The sequence below is a fragment of the Ostrea edulis genome, chromosome 3 (genome assembly GCF_947568905.1).
Source record: "Ostrea edulis chromosome 3, xbOstEdul1.1, whole genome shotgun sequence".
In the NCBI taxonomy this organism is placed as follows: domain Eukaryota; kingdom Metazoa; phylum Mollusca; class Bivalvia; order Ostreida; family Ostreidae; genus Ostrea; species Ostrea edulis.
The window spans coordinates 2442533-2452014 of NC_079166.1; the positions used below are offsets into that span (position 1 = coordinate 2442533).

The 9482-nt window shown below is 35.7% G+C and overlaps 1 long non-coding RNA gene across 1 annotated transcript; it reads right to left on the reverse strand.

The window, feature by feature from the left end:
* Positions 1–363: 363 nt before the first annotated feature.
* LOC125675560 (uncharacterized) lies at positions 364–5347 on the reverse strand. The gene is made up of 3 exons (XR_007370557.2): positions 4736–5347; positions 4345–4535; positions 364–1068 (listed from the first exon to the last, which is right to left on the reverse strand). It is a non-coding gene; the product is annotated as an uncharacterized LOC125675560 (long non-coding RNA).
* Between the last annotated feature and the right edge of the window lie 4135 nt (positions 5348–9482).

A 9482-nucleotide genomic window follows, 5' to 3' on the forward strand; every position in this document is an offset into this window, starting at 1 on the left:
CAGTTACAATAATAAAATATAAAAATAATAATGCAAAAACAATACAAACAAGCAACCAACTTTAACAAAAATAAAATAACTCCCACCAAACCAAAAGCCCATTGACTTAACGTATGCAAAATAAATTCTGAAGCAATACATATTTTGGTCAGTCCAAATGTGTCCTTTTAAATGTCTACCCCTAAATATACCATTCATGAGACAACATCTCCAATGGTTGGATTTCTGAATATATAAGACACAGGAAACAGCACGTGGTTTTTTCTTTTTAAATCAAGCAGCGATTATTTCAAGGCACCACCGAAACGCCAGCTCAAGTTAGAATAATCGACAACGGAAAAAAAAATAATATAATCCAAAATAACACAGGATTTGATAATTTTTATTCAAAAAGTAACTTGGCATATCTACATGTTTAAAAGTCATACACGAGCAAGCTTCTTCAACTAAATCTCCTTACAATTTAACAAAAGACAAGCATAATATTGAGATTTAAAAAATAATTAGAAAAATGCCCCAAAAGGGCATGATTAATTCAAATAACCTAACATACAGCCAGCTGAGAAGAGACTTTATAAATAACACAATTACCTATCTACTCCATTGTATAGGTTCTAAGGTGCTAGACCCTTTGTATATTTATACAATATATTGAAATGCTGAATCACAATCATAAGTTACAAATTGTACGAAAAAGTGAAGAACATTTGTTTTTATTTAGATATACTTAATCCTTTACTATTTCTCATTAATTTTGAAAAATAAAAAAATAATTTCATTGAAAAATTCCAACATTATATAAAAGACACTTATACAAATACGTGTTTATTGCAACTCTATTCTTTACATTGAAAAAAAATATGTACGACATGTATGTATCCCAGCTTCTAGAAAGATTTATTTTTGGTTGGAGTGTGTCTATTTACCCCCCAACCTCCCCCGTGTCCCTTTCTATTTCAGTCGTTGCGTCACGTTAGCTAACGCTAGAGAGAACGTTTGTAACGCAGTGAACGGATACTGGAAATCCAGGGTGTACACATTACTCCCAATCCTACCAAACTACATTACCTGTAAAAAGAACAATTAAAACAATTACCAAATATTCATACAAAGTCCTCTGTACTCAGTAACCGCCGTAAAATGGCTGAAATATTGCCAAAACGGCGTAAAAAAAATCAATCAATCAGTTATCGCCTTTTTCTTCATCTACATTCATGAGAGCAATAGGAGGGTTATTCATTGGAATAGATCGCATGGCCTTGGTATGTGTACTCGCACGATATGTATTTAAACTCCATCGTACTGCCGATTTATAACCCATGCAGTACACAGGTATCTATTTCAATGAATTTAAAATAACATAGAAAAAAAAAAACACCTTGTAAATAGATGACTTAAATAGATAAGAAGTTTGTAATGTCAGTGAGTGTAGAAATGAAATTAAGATGTGTACATATTCCAGTTTCACGGCGTCTCACGTTACCATGTAAAATAAAACTCTTCAAATTGAACAATCGGCAAAATTAAGAATGCACAGAAATCTTATCCGAATTCCAACAGACAGTCATTTTAATTGGTCTACATTTCGTACACCTGAGATACGCATCAACACCTTGACACAGTTCCCTTCTCCTACCTAACATCCTGTATACTTGTAACATCCCTATATAAGAGTTAAATACGAGATCACAGTAACCGACTTTTTTCTTCTCTTTTATGAAAATGACATACATAATGTATTTGGTCGTCGGCCGAGGACTGCTTACTAAATTATCCCCCTTGAACAATCGTTGGAATTCCCACTGGCCTCCCCTAATATACTCTACTAAACCGCACCCCCTCAGTAACGGTGAGTCACTCCGTAATACGTTTATCTTCACATTTTGTTATAAAGCATTATACTTATAGTGAACAGTGCAGTTTAACCTGAAAATACCCTTATGATTCCCATTGTTAGTTCATTGTTCTACAGTCATATACATGTCACCCGAGGCCTAGAAATGTTCTTAACAACAAAAACATGATGACAAGCAAATTCAATTTTTCTCACTCATCATGAAAAAATTTAAAGTTCTACCAGGATGTACAGGGTATTTTAAATGCTAAAAATCTAAACAAGAGCACTGAAGATGTTATTTAAGTGTTTTACGCATAAACATAATTACAGATTGAACTAGAAATATATACATAGGACACGAATGCCTCAAGGTGACATGAATATGACCGGGGCATATCGTGTTTGTCATGTCCGTCTTCCGTCTTTCCGTCATGCTTTGTGTTTTCGTTCACCATAAAATATGTTGAATAGTTTGTCTTAAAGTGAGGTTGATATATGAACAAGAGGCCCACGGGCCTTATCGGTCACCTGAATACTAGTGAAAAAGTATCACTGCTTCCATGGGCTATGAAATCTAGCCAAAATTCCCTGTTCTGAATATCTAAGCTAAATTCTAATGTTCAGCAACAATATAAAACAAAGATGTGCTCTTAAAACTTCACTGCCTTCAAACGTGCATACACTGATGAAAGGCTCTAAATAATATGTGTATTAACATTAAAACATCAAAACATATGACTAATTTCGACTTATCCTAAAGTCATAACTCTGGGTTTTGATTGAAATTCACCATTTTTTGTACATCATTTTCTGCTACTCCTAAGTTTGCATTTAGATTTTATACAGTATCAGCAAACTTACACATGAATACCATATACTAAGTTTGGCCCCACCCTGGGGTCAGAACCCTTACTCTGGAGATCATCAAACTTACAATTTTCGTAAAAGACTACCTGCTCTATCCATTTAGTTTCAATTTAGTATCAAGAGCACTAAAGATGTTATTTAAGTGTTTTACGCATAAACCCTATATAACAAGTTTGGCCCTACCCTGGGGTCTGAACCCCTACCCCGGGGATAATGAAATTTACAATTTTGGTAGAGGCCTTCCTGCTCTCCATCACCATCCATTTAGTTTTTCTTACACGTGCTGTTCTTGAGAAGAAGAGTTTTGAAAATTGGTCAATTTTGGGCAGTTTTCCCCCCACCCCCTAGGCCCCCAGGGTGCTGGAGTCCTGAAATTTACAACTTCAGTCCCCCTTGTCGCAAAGATCCTTCATACCAAATTTGAAAAGAATTGGATTGGTGTATAACAAGAAGAAGTTAAAAATGTTCAATTGTTAACGCACGACGGACGACGCACGACAACCGATTGCAATAGGTCACCTGAGTATACTCAGGTGACCTAAAAATGCAAGCAGAAGATTGTCCAGTCAAGTTCAATACATGTTTATACAGATGAACAGACAGAGATGACAAACACTATCTTCAGAGTGGGGTAAATAAACACTTCATTAATCACTTTAAAACTGAGTGAACCAGTAACCAACAAATAGGGAAAATAGTGAGGCTAGGGTCAAAAGAAATGTCAAGGTTAAAAAAATATTGATGCAGTGGAATAGATGTCACCAATATGTATCAGATATAAGGTTTGATAAAAATATTTCGAATAGTTTCCTTGAAGCTGAGCTAAACGCAAATGTGACGGAAGAGTGGCAAACGGACATGACAAAAACTATATGCCCCGGTCATATTCATAGAAATCAAACAATAATAATGGTATTCCTATTTTTTTCCTTAAGAAAATCCAGTAAAACAACACACACACTAAAATCATTACAATTGTGAAACAAACGAATCACGTTTTTCTTCTTTCCTTTTTTACATGAAGGAAAACCTGGTCACGATAGAAAAGTGGTTAATGTGCTCGTTTTCGCAATTTCCGGTCTCAGCTTCGAATTCCCCTGCCCTGTGTTCGATTCTCACTGTCGTGTGTTCGATTCTCCTTTACATGTGTTCTCCGTGTAAAACCTTAACATAGGTCCGATATCGTAGCAATCAATCTATGTTTCATTTTCTCGCAATACAAAAAGCATTGAAAAGGATATCAAAACTGAAGCAAGCATGCGTAATAAAGAAAAGAAAAATAAGAATGTTTAACCTGGAAAACTAACTCTCAGATAACGGTACAAAAAAGAGACCTTACTGCAACGAAATTGAGCACCATGCATGGGTCATGGTCGGAAACCCACTGTTGATTACGCTTCATTCCACCCGTTCCTAATCGCTCCTTCTCATGAATAATTAATGAGGCAATTCAGTATTGAAACAACACACACACACACACATAAACATTCAGGAGAATATGAGCATCACACTGATTAAAATCAATTTTAAAATATTTCATGTTTCCATTCTATGTCTATCATTGTGAAATTGGAACTTTGTAAACATCAACCGATGTGAAAACATTCGACAACGGAACTCGATCTGGAACAAATACCCACCTGACGACTTCGGAACTCGATCTGGAAGTTTTTGGCCGATTCTTAATTGACCCGTCCCCAAAGTCCAGCTGGTATACTTGAATGTTCTCGTTCCAGAGAGGAGCTTTATTGTGCATGCGAAACTAGCGAAACCCCAGATGTGGGTACCTTGATCTTCCCCTGTCTTCGCCTCTCTTCCGCACCTTCTGAAGCTAACAGTTAGACGAATAAAAATATTTCATATAAAACAATTCTTCTTTTTAAAAAAAAATATAAAGCACAGGCAACTATTGGATTAGAATTTACTAAAGAGTACTCTGTAGTAGTAGCGATATAATTGTCTGTGAAATAAAGCAAATGAACCTAAATTCACAACACGAGTTATCTCTCTTTGGTCTACAAACATCCGTACCTTCTGTTTAAGCTGAGCCTTTTGGAAAGTCTCTAAATTCCTAAAACTTTGGGAATACTTGATCTCCTCTAGCGTGCGATCGTCAGTGGGATCGTCAGTCTCGTTATCAAAATTCGTGGGATTAAAATGTCTTGATTTTCGTTTAAATATAGGACTATAGTGCTTGCAGGTGCCTTGTAAAATTTCTTCCTGTATGTCTCTCATGGGCGAGTCTATAGCCCTGTGCAGTGGAGAATTCGGAAGAGAGGCACGGTGGCAGATTTCCTAAGAGATGAAGAAAATAAGTACATTTATCCAGATCTCCCAAGAGGTCCGTTTTATGAGGGATCTTTTGATTTAATGACATAGAGTGCTTTTTCCTCAAAAACAACGTGATGGTAAGAAATGATGATTTACATGCAAGTATATATTTTCATGCAGTTTGAATATTTTTTTTAACCAATCAAACGTTTTCCTCTTGGTCTCATAACAATTTGTAGAACAGGTACTTCAGTTGCTGGATACATAGCTTTAATCATTTCAGATAAATATCTTTCTAAATGCAATTCTTCCAATGTTCTCAACACAAATCAACTTATTTCCAAGTCACAAATTTCTAAATGACCCACCCAATTTGTACACATAAAATAGGATTCCTAAGCATGTACTACTTTCAATATAAAAATAAGCATGGGGCCAAATTTATCTCATTATATGGGACATCGTTAGGAAGACTCTGGAAATGAATGTTGACCTTGGACGGCTAAGTCAGCATCTTTAGCGATTTATTATTGTCAAAGACCAATAGAACTTGCACAAATCATCAATGAATATTCATGATCACTATATTAGTCTGGCGTCCCTCAGTTAGGTAATGAAATTGATTTGTAGATATATTTTTCCACATAATTTGTCTGACATTATTACTAAATTATCTTTTTAAACAAATATCAAGAGAGAAAACACATTTTTCTCATATGCTGATTGCGATTTCGAATGAGGAGGGTTTCCACGCACTTGAATGCATTAACACCTTTTTTTTTTTAACAGTTTGACAAAGTAATCCTCGGGGATGTGACAGTAAATATTCGATATTCATGTCGCCGATCTGCTCTGGAGGGAGTTTCAAAAAAGAAAGAATTTCAGAGTGGAAATTCATATTAAATTAAATGGGACATTTTAACATCCGGACTTGAACTCACACTGAATGTGACATTTTAATATCTGACTCAAACTTCTAAAAGCAACATCTCCATGCTTGTCAAATGTTGAATTAGTCGTGAAAAATGAACAAGAATATACATAATGGACAATGGAATATTTAAAACAATATCTATATGTACATATTATTTTTAAAAAAAACTGTCCTACCGCAAAACTTTAAAATTCATCATTCGTAAGTAACTGTAAATCTAGACAGTTTCAAGAATAAAACAGTAGTAGCCACTTAATCAATGAACCAAGTGCATAGCTTATAAAATCTGTCTTTACTGTCCCGTGTATGACAAACTTGGATATTTATGATATTATTTTGTGATACTTTATACTCTGGTACTGATCCCATTCAAGAAATTGTTAACCCACGTGATTATAATATTGCAAAATGTTTGTGTAACTATTTAGATAGATGCTTTATGCATAGGAAACAAATTCAGGGACTTTAAAGAACCGTATCAATATGTCTTATATATGCTATAGTCATTGTGCCATAACTGTTTTCCTTTTTTTTTTTTTTGTATGTCATTTGTTTGTTATTTTGACTGTATGCCAACATGGTGATGTCAATGAATAAATTGAAAATAATTCTGTCACATTAGTAATTCACTTGTTCTATGACAAAAGTTTTTTTTGGACAAGGGATCCAGTCTGGGGTCAAACGAAACTCCTGATGTCAGAAAACCCAGTCTATAACTATTTAATTTTATATACCTTCACTTCCCGGATTGGTTTACCTTGACAAAAAGGAAACAGTGACTTACATAATCAGAGAAATTAAGGAAATCCATCAACAGATTGATTGAGGGTAACAGTTCCAGAAACTGTTGACCAGTGGTCAGTCAACAGAACAGTAGCTAAAGGATTTCAAAAATCTTTTTTTACCCTTCAGAATGATGCGTTTAATAATAATAATTCTGTGACAGTCAGACGGGTTCGATCGCCAGTGATCAGATAGCTCAGTTAGTAGATCCTATGACTAGAGCTTGAGGGGGCCTGGTTGAGGTCTAATATGTTACATTTTCACCTTTCCTGTTATATTTGGTGCTGTAGACCAGCACCTGGAACTGACAGGTAAATACCTGCCAGGGTATAAAGTTCCTGGGTTCATATCTTCAATGCATGAAGACATTCAATTAGGGAGGAATGTGGCCAGACGGCTTAAATCGCCGGTGACCAGATAGCTCAGTTGGTAGGACACCTGACTGGGAATTTAGGTTCAATAGGTTCAAATCTCGGTCTGGATGATTGGTTGAACTTTCTTCCTTCTTGTTACAATTTTATAAAAGGGGGAAAATGAAGGTATACACCAAGCATCTATACTAACTCCATACTTACATGATCTGTTTTCACCCTCCTCATCACACTGACCAGCCGGGGTAAAGAGAGAACCCGGATACAATGCACCTTGGAGGAGACCACCGACCTTCCGAAAGTAAACTGGGAAACTTTCTCACTTACCGGCGCGAGCAGGATTCGAACCTGCGCCGACAGAGATGAGAGGCCGTGTGATATTGAGCGCGATGCTCTAACCATTCGGCCACGGAGGCCCCATCAATAACTGTATAAACACTTTAACGGTAATGAACCGAATAACATATTTTCTCAGCAAGATATTTTTTAATATGTTTTCAGTGATAGATAATAAACGCGATTAATTTCTCACATATAGTGTTCAATACTATTTCATCCACTACTAAAAGTATGACTTTATTTAGAAAAACCAGCCTTTATGGACAGCAGTGCATGATTAATGTTGTAGAGGCTAACATCGTTATTGATTTATATACACTCAAAATATTTTATGTTTTCTTCATAACTACGAATGTCAAACTTGATATAAAATAATGACAAATTCATGTGTTCGGTAATTAATTTATCATAAAAGCAACCAGTCCCCTTTATTTTTATGGATAAGTAATTTCTGTGTAGTCGATAAACCGAATTCAGATTAGAGATCAGCTGCATCTTTGATATTCTTTCCTGATTATTAGCAGATTGGATGAGAATATCATCAAAATTCTTTTGCAAATTTAGCTACGTTTAAAAGTATATCAAATGTATAGATGATATTTATATACCCTTCTCAGTGGTTCCTTAGATAACCTTACAAGAGAGAGAGAGAGAGAGAGAGAGAGAGAGAGAGAGAGAGAGAGAGAGAGAGAGAGATGTTTCTCTCCAACGCAGAACTAAGTATGGAAATAGGACAACTTTGAGGGCTCTATCAGTGACTGAACTATACTTATCTCTATGGAATGATTGGTTCTTCATTTCGTCTACTCACAAGAAATTTCTGTATATAAAAGTCAGTTCATATTTACATACAACAGAATCCACTAGTTTAACGAACTAATGAATAAAACATGGCCGTCAATTCCTCATTTGGTCAGATATAAAATATGATATATATGGAAATTACTTACAACATATGTATATGATCAGTAGATTGTTAACTGCTCTCTAAGAAATATATCCCAGTAGGGCATCATTTGCTGAAGCGGTTATTTTACTGAAGTAGTGCCCATCGTAATGTCAGAATAGATAAAACCACAAAGTTCTCTTTTTTTTTTTGGATACCAGATGATCCAACTGGCTTCTGTTATCATCAAAAAATCCTCCATAAAAATCCCAGTGTACAGCCTTCTGTTTACATTTATTTAAAAAAATGAAATCAATTTCTGTGTAAATCGGTTAATCCTCCGCATAATGGACGTACTTATCTGAGACTTGTTGAGAAACCATAGTAAATGTAAACTAATCCACCCTGAAATTTTATAATATGGAGTACGTCATGGAGTAAAATGTGCTCTAACAAGATTATTTTACCTTAATCTAAGTCATCAGGAGAGATAAAAAAAACCCCACCCTGACATCTTATTGGCAAACTTCGTCAGTACCTGAAGTGAATTGTTGTCAATCCGAACGAGTTTCCCGTCAAGCGGTAGCTATTCAAATATTCATCTCAAAGGATTCGGTGCTTATCGTACCACATTCGTGGAATTTCAGTGATATGACTCTTTGAAGAGTGTCAAAGAACGTAGGGATCGGAATAAGTATAGGTCCTCAGTACTCCCTCTCAAAAATCAATAGCCCCCCTCCCCTTCCTAAATACAGTAACATTTACCTTATACCGATTATAGCTACATCTTTCGTGCATTTACTATATTGTTTTGACACTTTGAAATAATAAATCAATAAAATTTTAAGACTTGGGTGGATTATCTCTATTGTAAAGGAAAATATAACAATAACTCATTTAGAAATATTTGAACACAAAAGTACTGAATAACCACCCCCTTTTCCAATTTTCTAAGTGCCCAGGGCCCTCAGTAGCACGAATACAGTAACATCCTTACCTCTGGAAGACTGTTGTTGCACAAAAGTTCATCGAGTGTACGGAAGGTTATGGATCTCTCCACCTTCTTCGGTCGAAAAATCTTGGGACGCTTTTTGCGTTGCATTCTGGGAGACCCACACCCATCAGAGGGCATATCTTCATCCGAGTCCGTCAAACTGGCCTCAAAATCAAACTCAGGCGGCGCATTCTGAACTA